We start from the raw sequence: 12,130 nt of genomic DNA, 5'->3' as shown, positions 1-12,130 counted from the left end.
TCATGAGTGCTCTAGAGACTTGCCAAAGTCTCATAGGAGGCGGCACCACCTCCACACTCACATAGGTGGTGTCCATCAAGAATGTGTGCAGAGAACATCCCATCCCAACAAGTAGGGACTATGGACCCATTAAGAGTTTTAAACTCATCCTTACTCACTCTGCATCTTATGTTATTACACCATAAAATGGCTTTCATGAGCGCTCTAGAGACCTACCCACGTCTCATAGGAGATAGCACCTCCACACTCATATAGGTGGTATCCATCAAGAGTGTGTGCAGGGAACACCCCATCCCAATAGGTAGGGACTATGGATCCATTAAGAGCTTTAAGCTCATCTTTAATCACTCTGCATCTTGTACTGTCTTACACCATAGGGATGGACTCATAACTAATCTTTTCAACAAGATAGTTAACAAACATAAATTGACAGTACCATACCTCATTTCACTTGTGACTTCGTTTCCCATTAAACCTCATTCATGGGATTTCCAATCACAGAGGTTGGGTATCAATCACAGTGTCATGATTTGGGTATCAGTCCTATCCCCCTCGATGCTTCTCTCACTAGCCTTCTTGCTAGTGGCTTGGTCAAAGAATCTGTAGAATTCTTTTATGACCTCACAAAGTCCATGGACATATACCGGTCTCAATAAGCTGCCTCACAATATTGTGCACTTTCTTGTTATAAATTATTTGCTCGAGCTTTGGCAGCCTGAAAATCACAATAAACACATAGGTGGAACTGTGTTAGCTTATAAAGACAAATAAATTAACCAATAGGTTCTTAGCCATTCATCTTCAGTTCCTGCCTTCTCCAAGGCAATTAACTCTGACTCCATAGTAAACCTTGCTATGCAATTTTTTTTAAGGACTTCCAAGAGATAACTCATTTAGCCAGAGTAAACACATAGCCACTAGTAGGCTTTGCTTATTTGAATCAAAAATCCAGTTAGCATCACAATATCCTTTCAAAATAACAGGATAATCACAACATGACAAACCAAAGTTAATTGTGCCTTTAAAGTATCTCAACAATTTAAAGATATAATCTCAATGCTCAATACCATGATTATGAGTATATCTACTCAATCTACTAACAATATATGTAATATATATCAAAACATATACAGTTTGTCAAAACATCAAGCTATTAATAATTTGTGCATATTTTTCTTGCAAAACACAATCACCGTGATTCTTAACCAAATATATTTTTGAATCATATGGTGTAAACATAGGCAGATAATCAAAGTGCTCATATCTTTTAAGCATCTTTTGAGCATAATATATCTAAGATAAAATAATGTAATAATTATTTCTAATAACCTTAATGTCCAACATGACATTCGCTTTGCCTATGTCTTACCTATCAAAATTAGATGCAAGAAATCTTTTAACTTCATGCACAACATCAATGTTAGTTCACAAAATAAGCAAGTCATGAATATAAACAAATAATGACACATTCATTATTGTAAAACTTGCTATGCATTTACTTGCATCATTAATCAAATATAAATTAAACAATATCACCTTGTCAAGCTTTTCATGCCATTGTTTAGGAGCTTGCTTTAATCCATACCGAGGATTACTAGTCCCTTGGGCAGCTCCATATAAATCTCTTCATTGTTTAGAAAAATAACTTTGACATCCATTTGATGTCCAACAAGTTTATAAATATAAGCAATGGCAAATAACATTCCAATACATGCAATTTTAGTAACCGGAAAATAAGTATCAAATAATCAACATATGCATTTACTTGTAGCTTTTAGCTACCAAGTCTACCATGTACTTATCTATTGTATCATCCGGTTTAAGCTTATTCTTAAACACCTATTTATAACCAATTGGTTTAGTCTTATGAGGTAACTCAACGAGTTCCCAAACATGGTTAGACATAATTTATTCCAATTTATTATTTATAGCTTCTAACAAAAAATGCATCAACTAGAGATTTAATTGCTTCATCATAATATATTGAATAATTATCAACAATATAAGCAATAAAATCATTACCGAGATTCCTTCCGTTCTAGCTCGCTTGCTTCTTTTCAATTTTTACACATCATCAACAATTTATTAGAAGCAACAGAAATTTTATGAAATAATTTTTTCTTATTTTTCAAATGAAACAAATGTTCAAGGAAAATAACATTTTTAGATTCAATAATAGTATTGTAATCTAAAACATCATTCTTGATAATAAGGAGTCTATAGCATGAGCTATTACATGTAAAACCAATAAAATCACAATCATAGGTTTTAAAACCAAGTTTCCTCATTTTAGGTTTTGGGTAACATAACATTTGTTAAATACCCCCACACTTCGAGGTATTTTAAACAATGCTTATGAATATGACAAACAAAATAAAGGCTTCCCCTCACACTTTGGTGGATAGCCCAAAAATTGACAATCATAGCATTCATCAGTTCTTTTCATTTTCTTGGTGTTGCCAAGATTTACATGTATAAATATATCATACTGAATGAAATAAATCAAGTAATTACAAGAAAATAAAATTCCATTAATAGCTCACAAGAACTTTAAGAAATAACTTCTATGAGCCCATTTTTCTATAAGTATGATCTATCATTTACTCTTCTTTCTTTTCTGTCAATTGACAGTTCTAAAGATGTTTTAAAAATACTAATCACCACTTATGATTTTTCAACATGATCCTTATATATTATATATATAGGGGTTGCATATTTCAAGTTCTATCAAGATTTTTAAAAAACAATTTTTCCACCTAAAGTCCAATAAATATACAAAGTATTAGGCTCAATCAAATAATAATCAACTATTAATTATTGACTCATTGTCATAAATATGTCTTTGGTATCAATCTTATGATACAATAAATTTCTCAAATATTAATTGAGCCTCAATAAGAACATCAATAATTACATATATTTTATTCATAATCAACATGTCATGAAAACTGGAAAGCTAAATGATATAGATGAAAAATTTGCAAATACTTTTAAAGTATCCATGCTAATCTAGCATGTTATAGCTAACATAAATGCTAGATACTATTTTTTTTCTTTGAAATAGAATAATCAACAAAGGATCATCACTTATCAAATTACAATATTCATGTAATGTAAATTTCAACTCAATCAAGCAACACCTTCATCACTTGATTTTTCTTTTAATAAATGAAATTGTATACTATGTCATAAAAAAAATAAGACCTATGAATCAGAGTTTAAAACTCACAGCGGAGCCAATAGCTTTACTCCAAGATCTTCCAAAATAGATTGTCGCTACCACACACCAACTAGGTGTTGTGAGAACCGATCGACTCAATACGCACACCAAATCTTTTCCTCTTACAATGTGCTTACCTGCAAAAATCTTTAGCAAAGTTGTATTCTTTGCACACATTTAGCACAACATAACATAAAGTGCTACTCATTGTTATTATTATTAATCTACATGGATGTTTTCTAGCCAAGCTTAGCACAACATAACAAAGAAAATGCTAAGTTCTACAAATCCATAAAAAGGGCTTAACTCTTTTTATTGTAAGAATAGTAACCCAACAATAAAAGATTATTTGACAATCAATAAATTGAGTTCAAATAATTGAAAACTCTTTCAATCAAAATATTTTCATTTTCAATAACTACACATGAAATTAAATTCTTTTTCTGATAAATGAATAGAAAATCTTTCCACTCAATATTTGATTTCATCTTTCTTATATGCGAATTGCATACCGCAAACTCTTATAGTATTTGACTTCTCATAAGTTTAAATACTATTGTTATGATACTAATCAAAATATTTGTGCAACCATCCGATTCAACCTTTAAGATTGTTGGAAATAATTTTAAATGGTGCACAAATTCTCATTGATATAAAATAATTACAATATGAAAATTAACAATAAAATAAATAAAATACATGAGATAAAAAATAGAGTATGAAAAGATCTCACAATGCTATAGAATCACGCAAGAGCGTTGTCCTTAAAAGGTTGATTCGTGCCTCCCGGAGTGTATAACTCGGTGCGATCGGATTCTTTGACACGCAACCTCCCAGGATTAGACTATAGCGTCTAACTTCGTTAAGGACGCACTTCCAATAACGAAGTGTAATAGAACAACCCAATTGTCAAAGTAGATGAGGGACTTCAGAATATTATTTGTAGGAAAAACCAATAATATAGCTTATGGCTTTATGTCAAGAAACAAGTGTTTTACAACACTATACTTATTGGAAAGAAAAGAAAGTGATTTTTCCTATATATCCTTATTAGAGCTCAACATATATATATATATATATATATATATATATATATATATAAGTGCTGGAAAGTTTCTTTTTTAATGTCATAAAGAAGTTTAATGACCAAACGGTCATAACATAAAAAACTCCCAAAAAGTTGTTATAAAATACAATAATACTTATTAACTCTAAACGGTCATATATATATATATATATATAAAAGCTTATGACAGTAAGTTGAAGACCAAGTCTTCAACGTATGAAATAGCTAGTCAATAATAACAAAATTAAAACCTTTGTAAATAAAACTTTAATGATTTAAACGGTTAAAAAATAATAATGGCTTTGTAAAGTTTTAATAACAAAACAACTGAAAAATAATGTTTGTAACACATATACTACAACAGAAAGTTCCTAAAATTCGAAATGTCATGCATTTTCATCGCAAGGAGAACATTAATATTGACAAAGTCATGATAACTTCCTCGACTATTATTATTACACTCCTTTCTCCCTTCTGAAGTCTCTTTGTGCCCAAAGATGACGTATTTGCTTTTAATTTTCGTCAGCAGGGAATTGAAGAATACTCTTTTTGATAGCATGCACTTTCGTGGTCGTGGTAGCTAGCGAGGTGAGACAATTCCACCTCTTCTATATATATAGGCCCCGACCTAAGGCCTCCCATGAAATAAAACCCTAAAAAAAGTAACATTAAAAGCTCCTTAAAAAATAATATTAAAAGGACCACTTAATAAATAATTAAACACTACAAAAATAGTTTGATGGAATTGGTTTGATGTGTATTGGTGATGTTTACAACCGTTCGTGCATTCATATGAATCATTTCTATAAAAATGTATGCGCTGATGATGAAAAATTGGACATGAATTATATGGAAGTGATATTTGCACGTACTTCGCCTTATACAAGACTGATCACTTGCTTGCTAGCTAGTTGATGGTAAAATGAGTTAGCGTGTTGGGTTTGGATTAACTCACATGACTCACTAACCCGTTAAGGGTCAATTAGGACACGACCCTTTAAATAAAAGAGTGGTATGACATGACATGTTTGATAAATAGATCATGTCGAATTTGATCTGTCTTTTTTGAATGATAATACAAATATAACTGCCCTTTTCTTTTTTTCTTTTTTTATGTTTTTGTTTTTTTTTTTTGTCTTTTTGAATTGTTATAAATCATAATAAACATTTAAATTTAAAATGTCGCTATTTTTCTACGTTTTTTCCTTTACTAGTTTGACATTTAGTTTCGTGGAGAAATTGTTTTTACTGGTTCGGAAGTTGGAGAAATTTAATTTTTTTTTCTCTACTTCGCAAAATAGAGTATAAAATTAATCAAGGGAATTTCACTGCTTTTTTGTTTCAGAAATTAAAAATTTGAAAACATTCCCAAAGACGTAGACCAGTTCCTGTTCCGGCCCCCACAAGCGGACAGAAAAAACATAAAACAAAAAACGTACGTACCCACAATCACATATATATCATCTTTAATTTGTTGCATTAACTCATTTCATCATCATTATTTAATAGATTATTATATAATTAAAATAATGTGACAGTAAAAATTATTTTTACAAAAGCTATCAAGTCATAAGACCGTTATAATAAAGAGTATTAAATAACAATAAAATGTCATTATGCAGTTGATGGGGAAGACCCAAAAAAAGTAAAAGATTGAATTTCGATCATCACTGCACATGATGTATACGTTTTGTGTCTCAACATCTAAGGTATTTGACATTGCAATTTAAAAAGCATTTAATCTAAAATAAGAAAAGAAAAAAAAAAAAAAAAAAAACTTTGACTTCTATAAGGAGACTAGGGGTGCTTATTTGAAAAATGGCACAATTAAACCAAAATCACGATTTTGCATAACAAATATTTGATAAAAAAAAATAATAATTAAAAAAAAAAAAATTTAATAGGTTTTACCAAACACCTTTGTGATTTTAAAAATTAACAATTTTAAAAATCTCACTTATTGAAATTGCAATTCCAAACGGATTCTAAAATCCAATAGCAAACAAAGAAGGAAAGACAACTACATGCAAGAAACAGGATTTACAAATTGAGACGCAAACATTTTGCCCAAGAAGTAAATTCAAGAGATTGAGCAAAAATTCAATAAGTTCTTGTCAATAGGTTCTTGTGGAATGGTAATGAGCAATGTCCGGCAAAAGCAAAATTGATTGGGATGTTCTTAGTGTTCCAAAGAATGAGGGTGGATTGGGATTGCGGAAGTTGGCTGATTGGAACAAGGCTGCCATTGTTCATTACTTGTGGTCTTTGTTTGCTAGATCGGGGTCTCTTTGGGTTGCTTGGGTCCATTCAAATTTGATAAAAGGAAGAATCTTCTGGTTATCCAAAAGGATTCCTCTCAGAGCCAAAAGAAAATTCTTAAACTTTGTGATGTGGCTAAAAGGTATTTGTCGATCTTTCAAGGTTGGTGATGGTTTCTCAATTTCTTTATGGTTGGAGGCTTGGCATGCATCCGGATGGAATTCTCTTGGATAAATATGGCTTTCGGGTCATATATGACTCTAGAAGCTGTTTATATGCAAAGTTTTATAGTGTGATGAAAAATGGAGATTCGAATTGGATACCAGCTAGGTAGGACAAGTTGGTTGCTATTCAAAGTCACTTGTATCTTGTGGATTTGAGTGCTCATGATACTACTCTTTGGCAGCCTTCAAAGAACCGCAAATATTATTGTAGGGACACTTGGGAGGCTATTAGAGAGATTGGATGGCATAAACTAGTATGGTTTTTTTTTTTTTTTTTTTTTTTTGGCTCTTCCTAGATACTCTTTCTTCTTATGGTGGGCTATTAGATGGGGCTTATATTTATAGTGGAGGTAAGTTATTAAGTTTGGGTATGGTAGAGGATATGAAGTGCTTATTTTGTCAACATACTATTGAATGTAGGGAGCATTTATTTTTTGAGTATGGTTGGAGAATAAGAGGTTATGGAGAGAAATGATGCTCAAAAGTTTGGTTAGTCCTATTTAATTGGATTGGGATGAGGTGGTTAGGGAAGGCATCTTAGGCATGGAAGGGAAACAAATTTGCAAAGCATTGTGTGTAAATTGGCTTTTGTTGCAATTGTGTATCACATTTTTTATTTTTTCTATTCAAAGTGGGAGAGGGGGAAAAGGGGAAGCAAATATGTATCACATATGGAAGCACTAAAATAGTATTAAATTTTGCAATAGATTGAATTATGAGGAGCAAATCTTACAACTTATTCGTTGGGATATTAGTACAAAAATTATGAAAAAGGGAAAAGGAAAATTCAAGCATAATATCCTAGTTCAGAATGGGTGACAGCTTCTAATTGAGCTCTCTTTTTGTTGGGTAGTAGAATAGTTTTAGCTTATGGTTTATTGTGTAGGAGATCATTTGTAATTGTTTGTCATGGGTCTAGTTTTTCTTTTGTTTGTTGTAAATAACTGAATTCTAGCTTTCTTGCTGCTTTGTCTTGGTATTTTGTTTGTGTTGAAATGAGAATTTTATTCATTAAAAAGGAAAATGGAGATGGGTACCAATGTTACAAAAGGAAAATGGACGTGCTTTCCGGCACGTCGGTCTGAGGTTCCGACGCTGGTGCCTCTTTCTCGGTGAGGGTTTCTGAAGCATCAACTTCTCCTCTGTCGTTGGCTTATGGTGATGAGATCGGGAGAGAGAGAGAGAGAAAATAAGAAGAAGAGATGTCGGCAGCTTGAGCAGGTAGCTAGTTGAGGTTTTGAGGATAGGATGATCACTCTCTTAGGAGTGGCAGTTGTACTTTGACTTTCACGCTGGAAACTAATTATAGCTTTATTTCTTTCTTTATTATGTTCATTCTTTTTGAGTAAGAAATAAAGTATAATTAATTCAATATAATCAATCAAAGTCTCCCTAATTTGAAGTAACCATGCAACAAATTAATAGAATTAATTAATGTATATGTTTAACTTTGAACGTGTCTTTGGCGTTAACCTCAATGACGACTTTCAGAAAGCATGCAAAGTACGTACAAACTTCCATTTGTAAATTAATTGAGACACAAAACGTACGTATATATCATGTGCAGTGCAGTGATGATTGAGATTCAACCTTTGTTGTTTTGTTTTGCTTGGACTCATCCACTGGTCAAGCATGACAGAAACTTTTCTAGTTATTGCTGAAATTTAGTATTTTTTGTCGGTCAAGCATCCCCCCTTGTATTCTGTCCTTAATTGATTGTCTTCAACTTGATCGTCCTCTCATGGGCCTAACAATTAATGCACAAAGCAGCCAGAGTCAGAGGATCCTTTGTCCACCTAAGCCCATCCACTTTAACAAGGCTCACATGCCCACTCATATCTCTTAACGCCCGCCCACACACAAGGAGGCAGGAGCTTTGTCCAAACCCTGGCCTTTGTGAACAACACATATCCTCAGCCTAATTCCCAACCCCAATTCAACTGGCCCTCAACTTTTGCTTTTTAGTCTAATTGGTAGTTCAATCCGTTAGAGATTAAGCCTCATTTTCTCTCCCATTGAGATCAATTAATTATATGAAAAAAAAAAAAATTGAAAAGCGCAATAGCTAGCGTTAAATGTTTGCAAGAAGAATATGATCGAAAAGGTTTTTGTGTTTGATTATACATAGTACTTTCCCTTGTTGTGTTTTGTGGGTGAGGATCGGAGGAATGGATGATGAAGTATGGGGAAATAGGTGAGAAGTTTAAAAGAAATGGGTATGCAATGCCAAAAATTGTGCATTTGGGCATTGGTGATCAAGAAATCATGACATATTTGTACGTGGACCTAATTAAGGGTTGTGTAGTAACAAGAATAAATGAGTTTTCAAATGCAATTTTTTGGCCATTTTCTTGAAGGGAAATGGGGCCCTGTGGTCAATGACTAAGACAAAAATATGTATGAAAATTACCTGAAACTTGAGGTCCTAATTAATTATTTTGCTCTTCAATATTTTCTTATTTCTTTTTTGCGAGCGCACACACACTCACACACACACATATATATATATATATATATATATATATACCAAAGCCCACTCCCAATCGGAGGCCCGCCCATGGCACACTAAAATACCATGGCCCTAAGCCCAAATCCCTACAAATCAAGTCACGGTCGCTTAATCACCGCTAGGTTCACCCCCAGTCATACGACAGACTACGGACCATATCAAATGATTTGCATGCAGAATCACGTAACCCCCTAATTAAGGGAGCATGATCACTTTCCAACAAGTTCAATCTCAAAATAACCACTCAAATTAGAGCATAACCAATTAAATCTCTCCAAAAAAGAGTCAAGATACATGATGTTTTATCCATTCAATCTCCCAGATTATCCTAAGAGATGATTTTCAATTGAAACCACTCCCACATATAAAGGGATGTCGAGTAAGAGTCCCACCACGATTCTTCCACTCACTCATAACCACTATAAAAGGATGAGCCAACCTACTATACAGCTAGGTTCTAAATTCTACTCTTGAATACTTTCTATTATTATTCTCTATTTTATTACTTTTGTCATAATTTTGTTTTGGGTTAAATACTAAATTAGTCTCTAAGGTTTCATTACTTTATTTTTTCTCCCTTAGGGTTTCATTTTTATCATAAGAGGTCCCTGTAGTTTTGATAATAGACCAAATTAGCCCTCCGTCAGTTGACTGTTAGTTGACTTAATGAAATTCCACGTGAACCAATCAAATGTTGACTTAATTTTTTTAAAAAAAAGTATTTTCGAAAAAAAAAAAAAACAAAAAAAATTGGGGGTGGCTGCGGCTAGATGGGGGTGGCCTGCCCAAGAGCCACCCTCAAATGGCCTAGCCACCCCCAATTTTTTTTTTTTTTAAAAAAAAAAAAATTAAGTAGGTGCCACGTGTCAACATTTGATTAGTCCACGTGAAATTCCGTTAAGTCAACTAACGGTCAACTGACGGAGGACTAACTTGGTCTATTATCAAAACCACATGAACCTCCTGTGATAAAAATGAAACCCTAAGAAAGAAAAAAATAAAGTAATGAAACCCTAAGGACTAATTTAGTCTTTAACCCTTATGTTTTCCATAAAATACTTCCACTTAAAAATAAATTTCCGTATAATATATGTTGGCTTTGAATTCATACATTATTTGAAAACTCAGCGAATGATAAATGTATGAAAATATTTTACCATAGTTAAAAATAGAGATGATCATGAAACAAAAGGAATTACTGTCTGAATTACCTGAATCAATTCCTGTTTTATTTCTCTGATTTGTAGGTAACATCCCAGTCAGCAATTTTGTTCCATGTTTTATACCTTACCGACAGGATTAATTCCGTGACTCTTAACGAAATTGAGTAGCGACAAGAGTCAAAACGGTCAATTTCATTCTACTTTCGTGAGTGTTACGTATTTGGGTTTGCTACTTTAGACGCAGCAAACCCATTCACATAGAATCAGATTTAGACATTGACCAAGTCATTCACATAGAATCACATTGCACATCCACCTCAAAATCATACAATTTTAAGGAAATTGTAAAGTCGAAATCTAAATCATTTTTGGCATTGAAATGGTAATTAAAAAAGTCTGTATATTAAAAATGTATGTAGGATGTTATAATTGAAAATTTAATATATTTTCATCAAATTTTTGTTTTTTAAGTTGTAAAATGTTTTGAGCTAAAAACTATATTTTGATTTTCTAAAAAATATAATAATAATAATAATAAAAAAATCTCTACAAAAGTGAAGAAAAAACCTATTTGGGTGAATTTTTATTTTTATTTATTTTTATTATTTTTTTTTTTCGATTGCCTCAACAGCATAGCACCTTTTTTTGTACGTGACATTTTCCAAGTGTTTTAACAATGAAAGTCCCTAAAATTCGAAATGTCACTTTCATCGCAGGGAGAGAACATCGATCATACAAACTCCTGATACATCACTATAATCTTAAAATGGGATTTTTTGAAAATGAAACCTTGGCTGCTACTGGTCTCCACCAGCTGGTCCAGCTGGCTCCCCCACCCTTGGCCACCCATCGTCATATCTGCATAAAAAAGAAAAAGAAAAGAGTGAGCTTTGTGCAGGATTTAAACAATTAAATTGATTCACAAAGAGGAATATAGCACCAAAAGTGGAAGTCAACAAAATAATATTTGTCTGAAAAAAATCAGTACCTGTTGCTCCCTTCATTTCCAATCACTTGAATGACAAGGTGATTATGAGGTACTGGCTCTGATTCTTCTTGATGATCACGTTGCAGGAAGCAGAGGATAATACGAGCAGGAAGGGCTTGAAGAGTGTTATAAAACTTCAACAGTAGACCCAAAAGCTTCTTATCCCAAGGAGAGATGATTACGAGAATGGGAAAGACAAGCCAAAAGTGTGATGGTGGAAAAATGAGGGAGGCCAGCAATGAAAGTGCCCAGGCAAGCGAGAAATGTCGGGTTTGCAAATAGATTAATGGACGTTCCAGGGTGAGAGGGAGGTTGACAGAAGTGAAGAGTAAGACAAATATAACAATGGCAAGAAACAGAAGCACCATCACAAAAATGGGATAACCAAGGCTTGCAATTCCGAAGTTATCAAGTTGAATCCAAGGGTGGTTGTCTTCGGATGGCAGCACCACAAGGATGAGGCTTATTACCGCAGGAATCGCATATCTCAAATCAATGGTCCACCTCATCCTTCTCTGCTAGCTCTTCAAAATTATTAGACTTTGTGTTTATAGTTCCACTTTACCCACAAACTTGTATTGATAGGGTTCTCCGTTGACTCGCTCGCAAAGTTTCGACGAAACTTCCCCACGGCCGGTTGATGGTAGAAAGGTTACGTCATCTTTGGGCATGTGCGCGGGAGAGTGTGTGTGTGAAATGAT

This window comes from Corylus avellana, chromosome ca3 (genome assembly GCF_901000735.1).
Source record: "Corylus avellana chromosome ca3, CavTom2PMs-1.0".
Taxonomy (NCBI): domain Eukaryota; kingdom Viridiplantae; phylum Streptophyta; class Magnoliopsida; order Fagales; family Betulaceae; genus Corylus; species Corylus avellana.
The sequence above is the reverse complement of the archived record's forward strand: the minus strand, read 5'-3'. Positions refer to the sequence as shown.